Source organism: Esox lucius, chromosome 21 (assembly GCF_011004845.1).
Source record: "Esox lucius isolate fEsoLuc1 chromosome 21, fEsoLuc1.pri, whole genome shotgun sequence".
Lineage (NCBI taxonomy): Eukaryota > Metazoa > Chordata > Actinopteri > Esociformes > Esocidae > Esox > Esox lucius.
Genome location: NC_047589.1, coordinates 19,835,048 through 19,854,661, shown reverse-complemented (window position 1 = coordinate 19,854,661; position 19,614 = coordinate 19,835,048). Strand labels below are relative to the sequence as shown.

The 19,614-nt window shown below is 40.4% G+C and overlaps 2 pseudogenes; one reads left to right on the top strand and one right to left on the bottom strand.

The window, feature by feature from the left end:
• The first annotated feature begins 1,116 nt into the window (after positions 1-1,116).
• Positions 1,117-6,774, top strand: LOC105019447 (annotated as a pseudogene).
• A 5,907-nt stretch (positions 6,775-12,681) lies between these two features.
• On the bottom strand, positions 12,682-19,381 carry LOC105019464 (annotated as a pseudogene).
• Positions 19,382-19,614: the final 233 nt, after the last annotated feature.

The following is a 19,614-nucleotide window of genomic DNA, read 5'->3' as shown; positions in this document are numbered from 1 at the left end:
ATCCACTGTGATTCCAACCCCCAAATTTCGACCGTAGTTGCGCTCTTACGCACAAATACAGGTATGCCACTGTCTTGCCCAAGACTGTGCCGGAAATTAGCATCTCCACGAGGGAGATTGTCACTCACTGACAGAATCTAACCACTGGGAAAAGGCGGATCAGGACAGGCCTGTTCAGGGCTGTGTGTAAAATGAGCGGTGATGTTAAATCTCCATATGTACTGTGTATTTGCTGAATGGTTTCAAAGTAATGTTCGGTAGCAACAATTAGCAGAAAAGCCCGTACTTCTTGACGTTCAAACAGGCGCCAATACCCATTAGTTGTCTGAACCGACTTAAACAGTGATTAAAATGCCGAAGCTTGATTTTCATTATAAAGAGGATGGCAGATAGACACTACACATGAGACCAAACTTGACAAAATGCAAACTTAATACAAGCTAGCTAGAAACTAAACATGCTAAAATTGTACCTGCTAGCTATCATAGCAGACAAGTGCTTCACTGACTGTAATATTGACCCCACTTCATTGACTGAAATACCAGTGCCAATTTATCAGCTATAGGTTTGCATCGCAAACGTGAACTCAAACATATAGCTATATATAGGCATTATCAATACTTGCGAAATGATGCAATCGCGCCTAGCAGCATGCTAGCTAGCAGCTACATGCTGCTAACATAGCATAAGCTACATATGGATATGTCGCAATAAATCAATACACTTACTCAGATAGCTCAGCGCAACCGTGTCCCAGGAAAGAAAATCTCCACTGATAAGACTCTTGTCTCGGCGTAGCAAGAGCACACCAAGAGGTTGTAGTTCAACCTTTACAGTAAAGGCGCGTCCACTTCTGCGGATCCGACACGGATCCAGTGTCGGACAGTAGAATTCACCGCGCTTCCTGGAGGCGGAGCGGATCCGACACGGGTCCAGTGTGGGACATTAGAATTCACCGCGCTGCCCGGAGGCGGAGCGGATCCTCTGGGCGGTGCCAAAACGAATGTGACAGTCACGCGGGTTTCGCGACTTGGATGCGGATCCGCGTAGGCGTCTACTGCTGTGTGATATTTTACCTAGTTATCTTCCACAGATTAGATCTTCAGAGGGCAATATCTGACGCCCCAACGGATCGGTCGATCCTAAAATGCTTTATCGAATCTGAGAATCATAAACCATTTTCAGATTTGTATCACTTCAATGAAAACGTAAGTATTCTCTTAACTAAATAGTATATAGAAAATTTACAACATTCATAATATAAATTGATTCTGCATGCGATCATTGTTTTCAACGACAAGACTGATCCCTCGCACCCATTAAAGCTCTGCCTTTGACAATGTTGCAGTTTTAGCCCTGTGAAGTTGCCATATTGGTCAGTGGATGAGAATGCGGAAACGACAGGTGACAGGGCCGGGCAGGGCAGGGCAGGGCGTGACTCATTTCTGGGTTGTCTTCTGTAGGTGGTTTGTTAAAACAGGTTATCTAGACCACTACCTGCGAAGTGGAGACATCGGTCTGAAGATAGTACTACTTGAATTGGACAAACCATTCATGGTGAGTTGCTGTAAACAACGTAACCTTTTTCAAACTCGGGAAACGTAATTTATGTTACCATTTCCTAATGAATTAGACTGTTAAAGTTGATAATGCCACGTTTACCTACTTTTTAATTGGTTATTAATTTACTAAGCATACGAGTTTGATTAACTTTTTTGCTGTACCTGGACAACACCAAAAATGTAGCTATGCACTTTGCAGGATATTTATTACAATTTAATATGTACGGGAGCTAGATCATTTGTAGCTCAATGTTCTTGCTAAATGATATATTCTTAATCTATTTTATTCGACTTAACATAGCAATTGAGTTGCTCAGTGGTTTTCATACTAAATCAGTAGAATCCATTCTTTATTTTTGATACTAAACGTATAAACCTTTCTTCCAAAGCTCCTGCCTGCATCTCCTACCATTTAAAATGTCATCTGTGTCTGTGGCCAACACCAACTTCTCCCTGGATCTGTTCAAGAAGATCACAGAGAAAAAAAAAAACGGGCAATGTCTTCTACTCCCCCCTCAGCATCTCCTCTGCTCTGGCCATGGTGTCTCTGGGGGCCAGGGGTAACACCACGACTCAGATGTCAAAGGTGAGTGTGATTCATTTTCGGTGCTCTCATGGGAACAGCTGATAGTCAAACATAATCATCTTGTCTAAATAGCGGTGACATTGTCATGTTCACTATACACATACAACATAGTACCGGAATGAATAGATGCAGATATATTACCCTTATCTAATTCTTAAAGATGGTTCACTTCCTCAAATAGCAAACCACCTTTCCTTTTTATTCTCACAGACATATAAAATATATTTGATAGCATAGTTTGGGATGGACAGATCAGTGTTAACAAAGTTTTAATAATGTATTGTTCAGTGTCTGTCATAGTACCCTGTCTGTAATGTAAGTAGCATTTAAACTCCTTTAATCCACTGAATTAAAATTGAAATGAAATTGTCATCACGCTATATTAACTAGTGACATCTCTTATCAGGCTCCAGGCTTCCCCTTCCTGTGTTAGGCAATAGCATATAGTCAGGCAGGAAAATACAAATTGTGTTGTTAATATATACAGTATCTCACAGAAGTGAGTACACCCCTCACATTTTCTAAATATTTGATTATATTTGTTCAGGTGACAACACTGAAGAAATGACACTTTGCTACAATGTAAAGTAGTGAGTGTACAGCTTGTATAACAGTGTAAATGTGCTGTCCTCTCAAAATAACACAACACACAGTGGTTTAATGTCTAAAGTGAAAATGTCCAAATTGGGCCCAAAGTGTGAATATTTTGTGTGGCCACCATCATTTTCCAGCATTGCCTCAACCCTCTTGGGCATGGAGTTAACCAGAGCTTCACAGTTTGCCACTGGAGTCCTCTTCCACTCGTCCATGACAACATCTCAGAGCTGGTGGATGTTAGAGACCTTGCGCTCCTCCACCTTCCATTTGAGGATGCCCCACAAATGCTCAATAGGGTTTAGATCTGGAAACATGCTTGGCCAGTCCATCACCTTTACCCTCAGCTTCTTTTGCAAGGCAGTGGTTGTCTTGGAGGTGTGTTTGGGGTCGTTATCATGTTGGAATACTGCCCTGCGGCCCAGTCTCTGAAGGGAGGGGATCATGCTCTGCTTCAGTATGTCACAGTACATGTTGGCATTCATGGTTCCCTCAAGGAAATGTAGCTCCCCAGTGCCGGCAGCACTCATGCAGCCCCAGACCATGACACTGACACCACCATGCTTGACTGTAGGCAAGACACAATTGTCTTTCTACTCCTGACCTGGTTTCCGCCACACATGCTTGACACCATCTGAATCAAATACATGTATCTTGGTCTCATCAGACCACAGAACAGGGTTCAAGTAATCCATGTCCTTTGTCTGCTTGTCTTCAGCTAACTGTTTGCGGGTTTTCTTGTGCATCATCTTTAGAAGAGGCTTCCTTCTGGGACGACACCCATGCAGACCAATTTAATGCAGTGTGTGGCAAATGGTCTGAGCACTGACAGGCTGACCCCCCACCCCTTCAACCTCTGCAGCAATGCTGGCAGCACTCATACGTCTATTTCCTAAAGACAACCTCTGGATATGACGCTAAGCACGTGCACTCAACTTCTTTGGTCGACTATGGCGAGGCCTGTTCTGAGTGGAACCTGTCCACATTTTAGAGTGGCCTTTTATTGTGGCCAGCCTAAGCCACACCTGTGCAATAATCATGCTGTCTAATCAGCATCTTGATATGCCACACCTGTGAGGTGGATGGATTATCTCGGCAAAGGAGAAGTGCTCACTAACACAGATTTAGACAGATTTTTGAACAATATTAGAGAGAAATAGGCCTTTTGTGTACATAGAGATAGTCTTAGATCTTTGAGTTCAGCTCATGAAATATGTGGGCAAAAACAAAAGTGTTGCGTTTATAATTTTGTTCAGTGTACAAAAGCACCAGCTTCCAATGTACTTGTCTTTCTTAGAACATGTTTTTTATACGAGAATGTGGGGAATAGAGCCTACAAGCTAAAACAAAAATACTTGGAAAACAAAGGCTTTTTGTTTTGGGTCTTGTTTTGCATGTCTTGAATGCCACAGGAAAATGTTACAACAACCCATCTGGTTTTGTCTGTAGACCCTGCACCTCCACAAAGCCAAGGATGATGTCCATGTTTGCTTCAGCAAACTTATGGGTGAACTGAACAAGAAAGGAGCCCCCTACAAACTGAGTCTAGCAAATCGTCTATACGGAGATCAGTCTTACAAGTTTGTTGAGGTAAATCGCTCTCATTTACTCAGTTGGCGGAGTATGAGGGCATCTGAGTTTACATCGTATTACTCATCATGATTCTGATTCTGAATTAGTTATTATGGTAAAAGTACTTAATGCTGCATTTTCTGAATATAAACATTTTAGGATACTCTTTGGAACAGGGCTTAATGCAAAAGTCTAAAAATACAGGCATAATCACCATTCTAGAATGTTCTCTGATTTTCTATTGTTTATGTCATTACACTGTACATTTGTAGAATAGACAATATAATATTAGGTTATTGGGGATATTATAGCTAAGATTTTGACTCTTAACAAAAGTGTCCCTGGTTAATGTGACAGACTTTCCTCCACAACACCAAAAAGTACTACAATGCAGAGTTGGAGGCTGTAGACTTCAAGTCCAATGCAGAGACTGTTAGACAGAACATCAACACCTGGGTGGAGAAGCAGACCGCAGGTGACTGACTAGATGCTGGAAAGCTCTAATGTGCACAATGGCATTAACTAAATGTATAAAAACCCAGTGTGTTCAGAATATTCTTTACTGACAAGCTTAATACTTAACATTCTGAAATTAAATATAAAAATCAAAGGGACTTAATGAAGAATTATCTATTTTGTTCGTGTACATTTTAAATCCATCACGCGTCAAAGATGTATTTACTTTGGTTTTTTATGTTGCTTGTTACAATGTTACCATAAATTCCCTCATTTGTGATCATTATATTTGTAGACAAAATCAAGGATCTGTTGCCAAAGGGGATTGTTGATGATTTGACAAGACTGGTCTTGGTTAACGCCATCTACTTCAAGGGCAACTGGGAGAAGAAGTTCAAGGATACCAGCACCAAAGATGTCCAATTCAGACTTAACAAGGTTGGTTTCTCAATAAGCTTGACTAGCAGAAACTAGTTCTGACATGTTCTGTGAAGTAGCTTTTCCTGAATGTGCTTAGTTGGCACTATAAACATCTAGTCATTAAGCAACTCTTCTGGAAAAGCCTGACATTTTCTATTCTTAATAGTGCACGCTTTTTTCTTTACAATTGGGGTGCAGAATAAGCGTAAGCCAGTAAAAATGATGCACCAGAAGGCCAAGTTCCCCCTGACCTTCATCCCAGAGGCCAACTGTCAGATTCTGGAGTTGCCTTATGCAGGGAAACAACTGAGCATGCTCATCATGCTTCCTAATGACATTGAGGATGGCACCACTGGACTGGAGAAGGTAGGACTCCCTATTACCCTGTTATTAGCAGGATGGGTTTGTTTTTACTGTATATTTTAATAAATATACCAGACACAGAGGTTTATACCACTGGGCCAACCTAAGCCACATTATTTTGTTTTCATTATAGGCTTAGATTTCTCATTACATTGGACTCTTTGCAACAAGCTCCCAGGTTAACAGAGTCAAACAGCCTTTAAGCTGTATTGCTTCATGTTCAGCATTCCAAGTTATACTAAATATCGGTGTCTTGATCCACACAGCTGGAGAAGGAGCTGACCTATGACAACTTTGTGAATTGGACCAAGCCAGACAGGATGTACTTGGAGGAGGTTCAGGTGGGCCTGCCCAAATTCAAGCTGGAGGAGAACCTGGACTTGAAGGACACGCTGGTCAGCATGGGCATGATAGATGCCTTCGACCACTCCAGGAGCGACTTCTCAGGCATGTCACCAAACAACGACCTGGTTCTGTCCAAGGTGGTGCACAAGGCCTTTGTGGAGGTCAATGAGGAGGGCACAGAGGCAGCAGCTGCTACGGCCGCCATCATGATGTTAGGCTGTGCCCTGCCCCTGGTAACACCCACGTTCATTGCTGACCACCCCTTCCTCTTCTTCATCCGCCACAACCCCACCCAGAGCATTCTGTTCTATGGCCGCTACTCTTCCCCTTAGACATTTAGCTACATGCCATGTGGAGGGAGGAGAGGGTGTTGAAATAATGTATTGCAGCAGCAGTAACTATATCTGATGTTAGACCATTTCCATTCCCTTGTCTAGCTGTAACAAATTGCCCACGTTGTCGGTTATGTCCCTACCCGTTGTTTTGCCATTTTGTGTTAACATTCATCACACCCAAACATAAATCCATTTGCTGTAGACTACTTTTAAGCATCAGTATGAAATGTTTTGCCATTTCTCCTGCAATCTACTGGGACAGGAAAAAAACTGTACTTACTATAAAAAGTAGGTTATGGGGAGGGCCAATACTTGTAATTGTAATTGATAAATATATGCATTCAACATGTAACCAAAGAATGTTGTATTAGTGGTGTATTTTGGTTTGAAGAATAAGGGTATCTAATTATTTTTGCCTTGTGTTTTTCTACTATTCACCTATAACACACTGAAGTGCAATTAGGAATGGTACTGTCTTGCAATGTTGGCGGTTTAGTCAACTTAAGAACTATATACAGTAAATAAAGAATATATATGCAAACAAATGTGTGTCTCATATGTACATGGTATCATCTGAATTGCAGTGTGATTTATTGACAAAAATGATAAAATATTTGGTGTGTGATTCACAACAACGCCACCCAGCGTGTTAGAGAAACAATGTACCCATGACTAGAGTGGAAGTGTAGTCCTGTGTCCAGTCTTATGAAGAAACATGTACTTTTCACAGTCTAGTTTTTTGTATGACTGGGTTTGTTCGGTTTTGGTGTCTATCAGGCCAGAACTACAGTAGTAAAATACACTGATATTGACTATCACGTGTTCACAGACGCAGCGAGGTTCATCACGCAGGTATGTTACGTTGATTTACTTTATCAGATCATTTTGATAAGAGATTTGAACGTTAGGCCTTCCTGGTGTGAGTTTTATCCCTACTTTTGAATGGACTCACTTAAAGTCTTGTAATGGCCACTAGTTAGGAATCAATGGGATAACATTGCTTTACTCCCGCTCACATCTTAATTTAAACAGAATTTGTCTGGAACCATTAGAATTTACCTTCTATTCCGGGTGTTGATACTTCCTGCAAAGCTACACTTTACCAAACAGTGTTGATAACATAACCTGTGTATTTCTCTATTCATGTAATTTCAGGGCCAGTCTCCATATAACAGATCAACCTACCGCTACACACCTCTGCTAGCATGGATCCTGACCCCTAACATCTATCTGAACCACATCTTCGGAAATCTTTTGTTCATTACGTGTGACGTGCTCTCGGGTCATGTGATCTACCATATTCTTCGCCAGCGGGGGCTGAGCTGTGAGGCTGCCTGCGGTGTCTGCTCCCAATGGCTCCTCAACCCTTTACCTATGGGTGGTGGATTCTGCCAAATACACAGAGATATGGGGGGTGGAGTCTGCCAAATTCACAGAGATGCTAGCTACTGATATGGATAACCAAGCTAGTGATCGCCTATCTAACGACTGTTTCTCTATGCAATTTTACATAGGTTTTCAGATGTCATGTAGGCGGCGGTGTACACGTGAAAACTTGCTCACAAGAATGTCATGGTGGTGTAGAGACGGCGTTATAGAGGTTGTCAACATTTCTTACGCCACGGTGAGTGATTCACATGAGCAACTTCTGAACGTCGCCGTGAGTGTAGCAAAATAAAGATTTAACATTTCAATCATGGGTTTAACAACATATTTGTAAAAGAATTATAAATAATAAAAGAATTGTCACACAAATAGTTTATAACAACATGATATTACAATATAAGGAATTCTAATCATATTAACAAATATTTGTATTTTTGCTTGGTTAACTGTCTGAAAACTGTCCCAAACAGCCTCAAAATAGGCTCAACCATTTATGCTTTGTGCCGCTGAAAGGTTTGTTTGTGCTGCTACAGTTTCCTAATGGCTTTACTCTCTTTCCACTATAGCTCTGTCACTATCGGTAATAAAGCAGTTGCAAAAACAAACCTTTATTGGCACAAAAGGAGCACAAATGGATGAGCCTATTTTGAGTGAATTTTACCTATAAAATATAATTTAATGTCTAAGAAATGATAACAGCACAAAAAAAATGTTTACAGCACAAACCATCATGAACGATTAAGCCTATTTTGCTGTAGATTTGCGCTGGATGGGGGACCATCTTTACACAGGTAAATATCTTTAATCACTTCTGCCTTAGTTGTGCTGCTGTCATTTTTTTAGATATTAATCCTGAAAAATATTTTATAGATAATTCCAAGGTCACTCAGCATTCCAAATCCACCCATAAAAGTCTTGTCTGTGGTTCGTTTGTGGTCCAGATATCGTTCGTTCATTCATTTATTCATTTACTTTGCACAACGAAATAATGAGTAGACAACTCCTTTTTTCGTTTATTTGTTTATTCAGAAAAACGTAAGTTTTTTTTTTTATTCCTCGTTCCTGCACTAAAGTCAGAAAAAACACCTGATATTTAGATTTTCCCCTGTGGGTGGTGCTAAATCTGGAATGCCTGTCATTGGCTAAATACACAGGGTAGGCATTACTTGTTTTTCAAATTTAGAGTTTACCTAAAGATCTTCGTGAAGTTGACCCCCCACTCAACGGCAAAATAGTCTCAATCGATGGTGCTCCGTTTGTGCTGGTTTGTGCCGTTAACATTTTCATTTGTGCTGCTATCATTTTACAGATATTAAAGAATATTTTATAGGTCATTCTGAGGTCACTCAGCCCCCCAACATCCTCTGAAATCAACGAAAATATTCTAGTTAGTTTCTGCTGATTGGTATAATATATATTAGACATTTAACTATTGGTGATTACGTCACTCAGCCCCCCAACATGCTCCAAATTGAGTCAAAATAGACTCATTTGTTCGTTTGTGCTGATTTGTGCTGTTATAAGTTTCATTTGTGCTTTTTATATACAGTGGGGAGAACAAGTATTTGATACACTGCCGATTTTGGAGGTTTTCCCACTTAAAAAGCATGTAGAAGTCTGTAATTGTTATCATAAATACTCTTCAACTGTGAGTGACGGAATCTAAAACAAAAATCCGGAAAATCACACTGTATGATTTTTAAGTAATGGATTAGCATTTTATTGCATTACATAAGTATTTGATACTTATGAAAAGCAGAACTTAATATTTGGTAGAAAAACCTTTGTTTGCAATTACCTCCATACAGACCTTCTCCAGATCCTTCAGGTTTCTGGGCTGTCGCTGGGCAATACAGACTTTCAGCTCCCTCCAAAGATTTTCTATTGGGTTAGGTCTGGAGACTAGCTAGGCCACTCCAGGACCTTGAGATGCTTCTTACAGAGCCACTCCTTAGTTGCCCTGGCTGTGTGTTTCGGGTCAGTGTCATGCTGGAAGACCCAGCCACGACCCATCTTCAATGCTCTTTCTGAGGGAAGGAGGTTGTTGGCCAAGATCTCGCGATACATGGCCCCATCCATCCTCCCCTCAGTAAGGTGCAGTGGTCCTGTCCCCTTTGCAGAAAAGCATCCCCAAAGTATGATGTTTCCACCTCCATGCTTCACAGTTGGGATAGTGTTCTTGGGGTTGTACTCATCCTTCTTCTTCCTCCAAACACGGCGAGTGGAATTTACACCAAAAAGCTCTATTTTTGTCTCATCAGACCACATGACCTTCTTCCATTCCTCCTCTGGATCATCCAGATGGTCATTGGCAAACTTCAGACTGGCCTAGACAGGTGTCTTTTATACAGGTAACGAGTTTGAACAGGTGCAATTAATACAGGTAATGAGTGGAGAACAGAAGGGCTTCTTAAAGACAAACTAACACGTCTGTGTGAGCCGGAATTCCTACTGGTTGGTAGGTGATCAAATAGGCTACTTATGTCATGCAATAAAATGCAAATTAATTATTTAAAAATCATACAATGTGATTTCCTGAATTTTTGTTTTGTCCGTCTTTCACAATTGAAGGTTACCTTTGATTACAGACCTCTACATGCTTTGTAAGTAGGAAAACCTGCAGAATCGGCAGTGTATCAAATATATGTTCTCCCCTCTGTATTAGACATTTAATTTTAGGTGTCAACCTGCCCCTCAAAATAGGCTCAATCATGTATGCTCCGTTTGTGCCGCTGAAAGGTTTGTTTGTGCTGCTACAGTTTTGGGTACATAGCTACATTATCACTGGATAGCGCACTTGCTTTACTCTTTCCACTATAGCTCTGTCACTATCGGTAAAGCAGTCGCAAAAACAAAAATTTATCGGCACAAAAGGAGCACAAATGATTGAGCCTATTTTGAGTGAATTTGACAAATAAAATATTATATAATATCAAAAAATTATAGCAGCAGAAACATGTTTTACGGCACAAACCAGCACAAACGATTGCGCTGGGTGGGGGACAGGTACAATACGTTTAATCGCTTCTGCTCCAGTTGTGCTGCTGTCATTGCCATACAAGTCTTGTTTGTTTGTGCTGGTTTGTGCCGTTACACATTTCGTTGACTCAAAATAGTCTCAGTCGTTTGTGCTGGTGCAGTTTCGGATATAACCACATTTTCTACTGGATAGCGCCTTGGCTTCACTCTCTTTCCACTATAGCTCTGTCATTACGTCAACTGATTTCGTAAGAACGTTGCAAAAACTATATTTTAACCGGCACAAATGGAACACAAACGATTGAGCATATTTTGAATGAATTTGTAGCATGTTGGAGGGCTGAGTGACCTCGGAATGATCTATAAAATGTTCTTTAGGACTAATATCTAAAAAATGACAGCAGCACAAAGGGAGCACAAACGATTAAAGGTATTTTACCGGCGTAAAAATGGTCCCCAACCTAATCAAAACTAGGGCAAATTGTTTGTGCTGGTTTGAGACGTTATAATTTTTGTGCTGCTTTCATCTTTTTGATATTTAATAATATGTTATAGGTCAAATTCACTCAAAATAGGCTTAATCTTATGTGCTTCGTTTGGGTCAGTAAAAGTTTTGTTTTTGCAACTGTATTTTTTTAATTAACCCTTCTGTTCCCTACTCAAATCCTTCCTTTTCAACTTTTTTTGGAAAGGAAAGAAAAAGGTGCAGTCGTCCCTTAATTTTTTCCGGAGCGGTATAGCAGAGCTATAGGGCTGGTGAAAAGAGAAAAGCCATGAACTATCCAGTAGGAGTCTAGACTACCAAAAACTATAGCAGCACAAACAACATTTTAGCGACACAAACGATTGAGCCTATTTTGAGTTGGTTTGGAGCGGGTTTGGGGGCTGGTGACATAAAATGAAATGTCTAATATATAAAATACCTAAGCAGCACAAACTAACATTTTAACAGCACAAACTGGCACAAACAAAGCACAAACAATTGAGACTATTTTGATTGATTTTGGAGGATGTTGCAAACTTCACGCAAGATTCTTACCTAGATAAATAAACCCTCCGGGATTTAAAAGAAAGATGCGAAGGGAGGAGTAATGAGAAGGTGAGCAACTGCTTATCATCCAAAGCATACCACATCTTCTGTGAAGCATGGTGCAGCAAGTGTTAAGGCACCTCTTCTGTGAAGCATGGTGCAGGAAGTGTTAAGGCATCTCTTCTGTGAAGCATGGTGGAGGAAGTGTTATGGCACCTCTTCTGTGAAGCATGGTGGAGGAAGTGTTATGGCACCTCTTCTGTGAAGCATGGTGCTAGAAGTGTTAAGGCACCTCTTCTGTGAAGCATGGTGGAGGAAGTGTTATGGCACCTCTTCTGTGAAGCATGGTGGAGGAAGTGTTATGGTACCTCTTCTGTGAAGCATGGTGGAGGAAGCGTTATGGCAACTCTTCTGTGAAGCATGGTGCAGGAAGTGTTATGGCACCTCTTCTGTGAAGCATGGTGGAGGAAGTGTTATGGCACCTCTTCTGTGAAGCATGGTGGAGGAAGTGTTATGGCACCTCTTACAGACTCTACTTCATTTTGTATTTTTGTAATCTGTGTACTCAGTGTGTAACTGTATGTTGTCCTGCACGTTTGCACTTTGTCTTGGCCAGGTTGCCGCTGCAAATGTGAATCTGTTCTCAATCGGCTTACCTGGTTGAATAAAGGTTAAATAAAAATCAACTTTTCTGTGAAGCATGGTGGAGGAAGTGTTATGGCACCTCTTCTGTGAAGCTTGGTGGAGGAAGTGTTTTGGCACGGGCATGTATGTCTGCCAATGATGTGACTGTTGAAAAAAAGCACCTATGAATCACCTGACCTGCATGGACTTTTTTGCTGGAGACAAACCTGAAAGCAATAGGCACCAAGAATAAGCAGGAACTGTAGGAGGTTGTTTCCACATATGTGGAGGGGGATTATCTAGTGATATACTGGAAAATATTTACAATATACGTCACGGTGACGTTAAGCCTAAGAGATTCACTCACGGTGATGTTAAATGAGAGCAAGCTGACAGTTGGTGGGAGCAAGCAGACTCCACCCCTCATATTTACCAGCCGGGGTGTCCAGCAGTGCCAACGCCGAGTTGATCCTGGCCGTCCTTGTGCTGGCCACTCTGCTCTGTCTGGAGCTTAATCGCCTCGTTACAGCGGCCATGTTGTACAGCTTGGCCGTCCATATGATCTACCCGGTGACCTATGTCCTGCCCATTGCCCTGTCCCTACAGTGATGGGCAGGTGGGGAGGACAGCAGAGTCAGACTGGTGTGGTGGAGAAGAGCCTTTAGGCTTCTGAATAAGGAGTTGCTTTTGTTTGCAGGTGTGTCCGGAATGGTGTTCTGTGGACTGAACCTGTTGTTCTATTACATGTAAGATAAGACGTTTTATATTCTTTAACACAAAGTGTTCTCGGACAATGCTTGGTAGTCTGACCAAAGCATTAGTTCCCATTCAAGATCCGAGGTTGGACATATCCATTCTAAAATCATGCCAGTCATGAGGGTTAATCAGATTTATAGTGTGTGGGATGTATATCAGACCCAAATTTATTTGGAAAACAGAAAATGAATGTGCTATTCCCACATAGGCCCGTCGAAATTAAAAAAAAAAAAATTCTGGCAGTGACTATTAAAGGGATATTTTGACCTAAATTCATATTTAGGTGAAATACTGCCTACCCTGAATTATTCATGATGGCCCATGGAGTAATTTTTTTCACAAGAAACCATTATTTACCTTTTTCCCAGCCTGGAATTAGCATTATTCACATTGTTCAAATTCTTGAATTGTCACTGTGTCCCGAGCCTCAAAAGCTGCTTTGCAAGCGGATAAAACTCCAAAATACTTTAAAGAGGAAGATGCGAAAAGTAATGAAAAAAGGGTGCATCTACACCATTCAGCCATAACATGACCACCTGCCTAATATTGTGTAGGTCCCCCTTTTCCCGCCAAAACAGCCCTGACCCATCAAGGCCTGGACTCCACTAGACCTCTGAAGGTGTGCTGTGGTATCTGGCACCAAGACGTTAGCAGCAGATCCTTTAAGTCCTGTAAGTTTCGTGGATCGGACTTGTTTGTCCAGCAAATCCCACAGATGCTTGTTTGGATTGAGATCTGGGGAATTTGGGAGTAAACACCTTGAACTCTTTGCTGTGTTCCTCAAACCATTCCTGAACCATTTTTGCTTTGTGGCAGGGCACATTATCCTGCTGATAATGGTATGCCATCAGGGTATACCGTTTCCATGAAAGGGTGCACATGGTCTGCCACAATGCTTAGGTAGGTGGCACGTGTCAAAGTAACATCCACATGAATGGCAGGGCCCAAGGTTTTCCAGCAGAACATTGCCCAAAGCATCACGCTGCCTCTGCCGGCTTGACTCCTTCCCATAGTGCATCCTGGTGCCATGTGTTTTCCAGGTAAGCGACGAACACACACCCGGGAATCCACATGAAGGAAACGTGATTCATCAGACCAGGCCACCTTCTTCCATTGCTCTGTGGTCCAGTTACCTGTGTACAGTAGACAACATCTGTCCTGTTGATAATTGTGTAAAAGGGAGTCCTACCTTCTCCAGACCAGTGGTGTCGTCCTCAATGTCTTTAGGAAGTATGACGAGCATACTTGATTCCCCTCATAGGGCAACTCCAGAACAAGGGACCTGGCCTCATAGATCATCATTATGGGGAACTCTGCCTTCTGGTACATCATTTTTACTGGCTTACTGACTTTTTGCATCAAAAAATGTAGAAGCAATTTTGAACAAGTGGGCGTGGTAAACCTTTTTATCATGGCTGTGCTGGGGTCATGGGTATGAGGTGTTCGCTGCTAAATAAAAACAACTCAACGATATTGTTACTTCACCCAAATATGAATCTAGGTCGAACTTTCCCTTAAGGTTAGAATGTGATATTGCTACACGTAGTTCCCATATTAACAATGCAGTCCATCCTCAGCCAAAAGCACCAATATTGTAATCAGGGAGGGGATGACAGACTAGAGAAAAGGTTTCATGAGAAAGACTAATCAATGGTGGTTTAGTAAAGGTAAAATACAATTTCTTTGTAGGAGTTGTCTAAAGACTCACAATGATCAGTAGTGTAACTACATCTTCATTGCACAAACCACAGAAAGTTCAGAAAAAAGCCACTTCCCAGATCATGTCAGAACTGTCAAGTGTCAAGTTTGTTGAGAAACATTACTTTGTTAAGTCTGAAGTTGGCATCTGTGGTGCTGGTCTCACTGAACTTCTCCCAATTGCCCTTGAAATAGATGGCGTTTACCAAGACTAGTCTGGTTATTTGGTCAACAATCCCCTTTGGCAACACGTCCTTGATTTTCTCTGAAATACAGTGACCACAGAAAGGAGGGAGGTAATGGTAATATTTTAACAAGGTGTAGTAACATAAATCAGGTAGAAACATCATGGACCCCTAATAGATTTACATTCCACACCAACACAATGGATTTCCTCAATTCCTTCTTAATACATTCCCTATCATTTTTACATACAATTATTTGAGAATATTTAGTAGTAAGTATGAAGAATTATCATGAATACATAGACTGTTAATACATACAATTAATGTCACTGAGCACACAAAAGAGTTTCCAGCATCTAGTCAGTCACCTGTGGTCTCCTCAATGTTCTGTCTAGCAGTCTCTGCATTGGACTTGAAGTCTATTGTCTTTAATTCAGAATTGTAGTGCTTCTTAATGGCTATATGGAAAGTCTATCATATTAACCAGAGACAATGAAGTCAATATCTTAGTTTTGTCAACACTTAAGGAGATAAAGTGCCTAGTCTACCATGATTTACATAATCAGATGGCCTTATTGTTTGCACTACATATTAAATATTTTTTATTGAAAATGTATTTTGTAAGTGAAAATTAAATATAGAAAGCTGTCAATACCTTGGTAGCATAAGTATGCAAACATTGCAACACAATAATGATCCAAATCAAAAAGCCTAATCAACTGAGGAATTGCTTGCAAAAAACGAATATCAATGTCCCAGTCACAGCCCACACCTCAATGTTATAGAAAATCTGTGAACAGACCAAAAGAGGGCAGTGCAAAGGAGATCCCCTTGCAATTAGACTAAAGTCTTCTGCAATAACAAGTGGGATAACATCTCAAAACCCAAGCGAGACTTACTGTTGAAATCCAAGCAAAAAGTGCTTCTAAGAATTTATTTCTTAACATACTTCATTATCCGCTTAATTATCCATTTGTTTTTAACTTAAATTTTGCTGGTCAGAAGATGTTTTTAAAGGTGAAAAAAGTCTAACCAGATTTCAGCCTTCATATAATAAAACAGTACATGGAATCATTTCAGGCAGTGAATGTAATTTGGTGTAGAGTGAATAGGTAAGGGGTTAAAGTATACATCCTTGTGGCGCTCCAGTGCTTAGTGATATCTAACTGCACATCCTGGAAAATGCTATCATAGTGATGAGCATATTTTAGCTGACAATTTCTTAAGTAGGCAGTCTTCTAAAGAGTACATTATTGTTCTTTATGTCTTTAACCTAATTTAAAAAATGTGTCAAGGTTAATTTAGAATCATGTTGAGCAAAACTTTGTAATACCAGATTTGCACTTACACCACTGACCATGATTTACCTTAACAAACTGCTAAGACTGTTCTCCATACAGGCGACTGGCTACGCTTAGTTTGTATGGGGATCCTTCCATGAGTTTGCTGAAGCCAACATTATCCATGGCTTTGTCGAGGTGCAAGGACTACAGACAAAACCAGACAAGGGTTATTCTTATGTCATAGTTTAATGCAGAAGTACTGAACTTACTGCTTGAAAAAAAGATGACACCAACACAGCCACGGCTATGAACCAATACCAAGACAGATTGGTAACAAAAAAAAGGTGTGCGTTATATACTATTCCTTCCAACTCGATGTTATGAGACTGATTTTTTTTAAAACCACTGCAGTGTTGAAGGAGCAATTGCGTTGAATGTTTGCATTGTAATGTCAGAAGATTTCCAGAGTAGAGTATAGCTGCGGTGATATTGGAATGATAGTGAGGTGGAAAACGGCATTAGCATAACTGAGAGCAGACTAGGGCACAACATCCCTCAAATGTTGTGGTTGCTAGCATTTTTATACAGTTCAGTCAGTTTCTGTTTGTGATATATCAAGCACTAGGGAATCATTCTGCCCTTTTAATCATTATGACTCATCTTTTTGAAGAAGCATTGTCAGACAATTAAATCACAATTAATAGCACAATCTTATGTAAATCACAAATAATATTATTTTAGAATTTGCTAAATTTCAGCACAAATTTACTTTTTTTTAAAAGCAGTGAAATATGTTAAATACATAGTGCGTTTCAATGCAAGCTATGGACCACCCTTAAATCTCCCCCCTCCAAAAATCTCAATAAGTGCTAGCATCTATTAGTAGCCCATGTAAATGTAAGTAGAAGGTTGCGGCCTGGTCTCTGATCCCATAGTTCTACCATGACTTATCATTATGCTCTTAAACAAGGCACCAAGTACAATAAGGTTGTTACGTTAGACTGTAGTATAAAACACATCAGTCCCTCTTATCTGATCTGGAGAGCTGCAGGGTTTTCAGGCTGAATCACACCAACATTTTTCAAGGTTTTATCCTCAGATGTTTGGTAAAATGTGGTTAGAATGGCTTTCTTGATAGATGGTCAGCCTTAACCACAAACTTACCAAAATTAAATTAAACGGAACACGTAAACTAGAGTACTTAGAATAATAGGTAAATGCATAAAATAGGCAAGGTGGCTAGAGATATCTATACTTATCTCAGGGTAGCAAAAACGTACAAAAACGATAACTTACCGTGCTATAGTACAAGTAAGGTGTTAGCTGGTGGAGAAGAGTGTCAGAGGGCAGGCCTTGCTGGGATTTTAGGTAATGGGGTTTTTGGAACAAGTTGGGGACTCAAAGAGAGAAATTCCATTATTATTATTACTATTTGCAACAGCTCCTCCTATGTACCGTCCTATAATGGGTGTGTACTAACACACTGTTAGGCAGGATTCACAGACAAGAGAAGAGAAACAATTCTCCACGATTGCCTACTCTCATTTTATATACTGAATACAAATCCATATCCATAGATTCAAATACCAATAACGTTACCGTTGTTGCAACAAAAAACAGGTCAACTTTGACAACCCTAATTTTATATTAAAACACTAGTAAGATTTTGAACACAAAACACTACGGTCTGGATGTCTGCCAAATGAATCATATGTAAGAACATGAATTCCAGTCCCTAATGTGGCTTATACGTAAGTGGTTGTATCATAATGTTCTGTAAGTTTAATAGTGTGTACCGGTCTGTCGCATAACAAACAGGATAGAACAATTTAGTTCCTTGAATAGCAGTTCCTGGGACTCAAAGTTCTGGGGATTCTTTGGTGGAAACGCGGCGGATGATTCCCAACCTCTTTCATTACTGTACCACCAACAGAACATTGCTCAGTTCGGAGTACCTCTGATGTACCCCCTCATGTTAATTTTGCTTATAAGCCTATGGTGTCATGAGTTCTCAAGTACCCCCTATGGAATGGCCAAGTACCCCCAGGGGTATTAGTACCACTGGTATAGAATATAAAACAGACCCATCACTCATTAGCAGGTTTAGTACATTGTTCCACTATTTCAATGGAAATAGGTTACCCTACATACAACATTTTCTATTGGACACATTCATATAATGTAGGTCTTTAGTTGCATTGGCTTTTGTTAGGTTCCTAGAGTAAACTGTTGTCATTGCAAATGAATAAACACCCTGTATACCTCCCCAAAAGCGCAGTGTTACCTGAAAGAAAAAACCCTTTGACATTTCTGTTAATATTATTTCTGACTGTATTCTTCAGTTAGATCATCTGGAAGCTGGGGTTTTGTATATTCTGCAGTTGTCCTAGTTCAGTCAGTCTGTTTTGACAAAGTGGAGGAGTTAGAAAAGATCAGTATAAGAACGGATTAACCATTTTTAATGGCTGGCTGTTTGGAGTGGTTGGAATTTGAATGTGTATGTGCATACATTTGTGTGTTTGTTTGTCTGGAGAGATGCGTAGGTATGGAAGTAATCCTTCAAAACTTAATGTATGACAGTAAGTCATGGGCAATTATATCTTGATATGTAAACAAATGGGGAAGGACATTCAGCGCAGAGTGGTTAAAAGTAAGGCTTTTATTATTGTCACACCCTTTTCATTGGTGATCATTCATTCTAGGCTACACATTCAGTTCACACAAAGCTTTACTTCCACTGGAAAAACAGTCCATGGTGTGTTTTTTCTCAAATTGTGTCAGGGTCACACTCACCTCTGACATCTGGGTCACGGTGTTACCCCTGGCCCCCAGAGACACCATGGCCAGAGCAGAGGAGATGCTGAGGGGGGAGTAGAAGACATTGCTCATTCTATTTTTCTCTGTGATCTTCTTGAACTGGTCCAGGGAAAACTTGTTGTTGGCCACAGAAACAGATGCCTTTTGGAAATAGGTGATGTGGACAGGCAGAGCTTAATTCAGACGGATGAGCAAAGGTTTTACACACTAGGTGGCAATGTTTTGCGAACTAAACAGACCAACGATTCTTATGGTTTTGTTAATAGACAGCACAGTAGTTCTGATATTTAAGAGAGAATATGGAACACACTTTGGTTATATAGGCACATTATTTTATATTATTTCCTGCATGTATTCAAATTGTTGCTTCACTGGCAAAACTGCCTGCATTGCATCAGAAGCCTTGGACAGTATTATTCCTAATCCGCACTTTGTTGTAGGTAAAGTAGACAATAAGGCAAAAGGAGTTACATACTTCATACCAGCAGACCAATAGAAAATTCTGTAGACAGGTATGAAACAGACAGATGAGGGCAACAAACAAAACATGTTTGGTTACTATTCCTAGTTCACTATAAGTGATCCAGTCATCTAGAAAATGATCTAAGATAATGGATCCTATT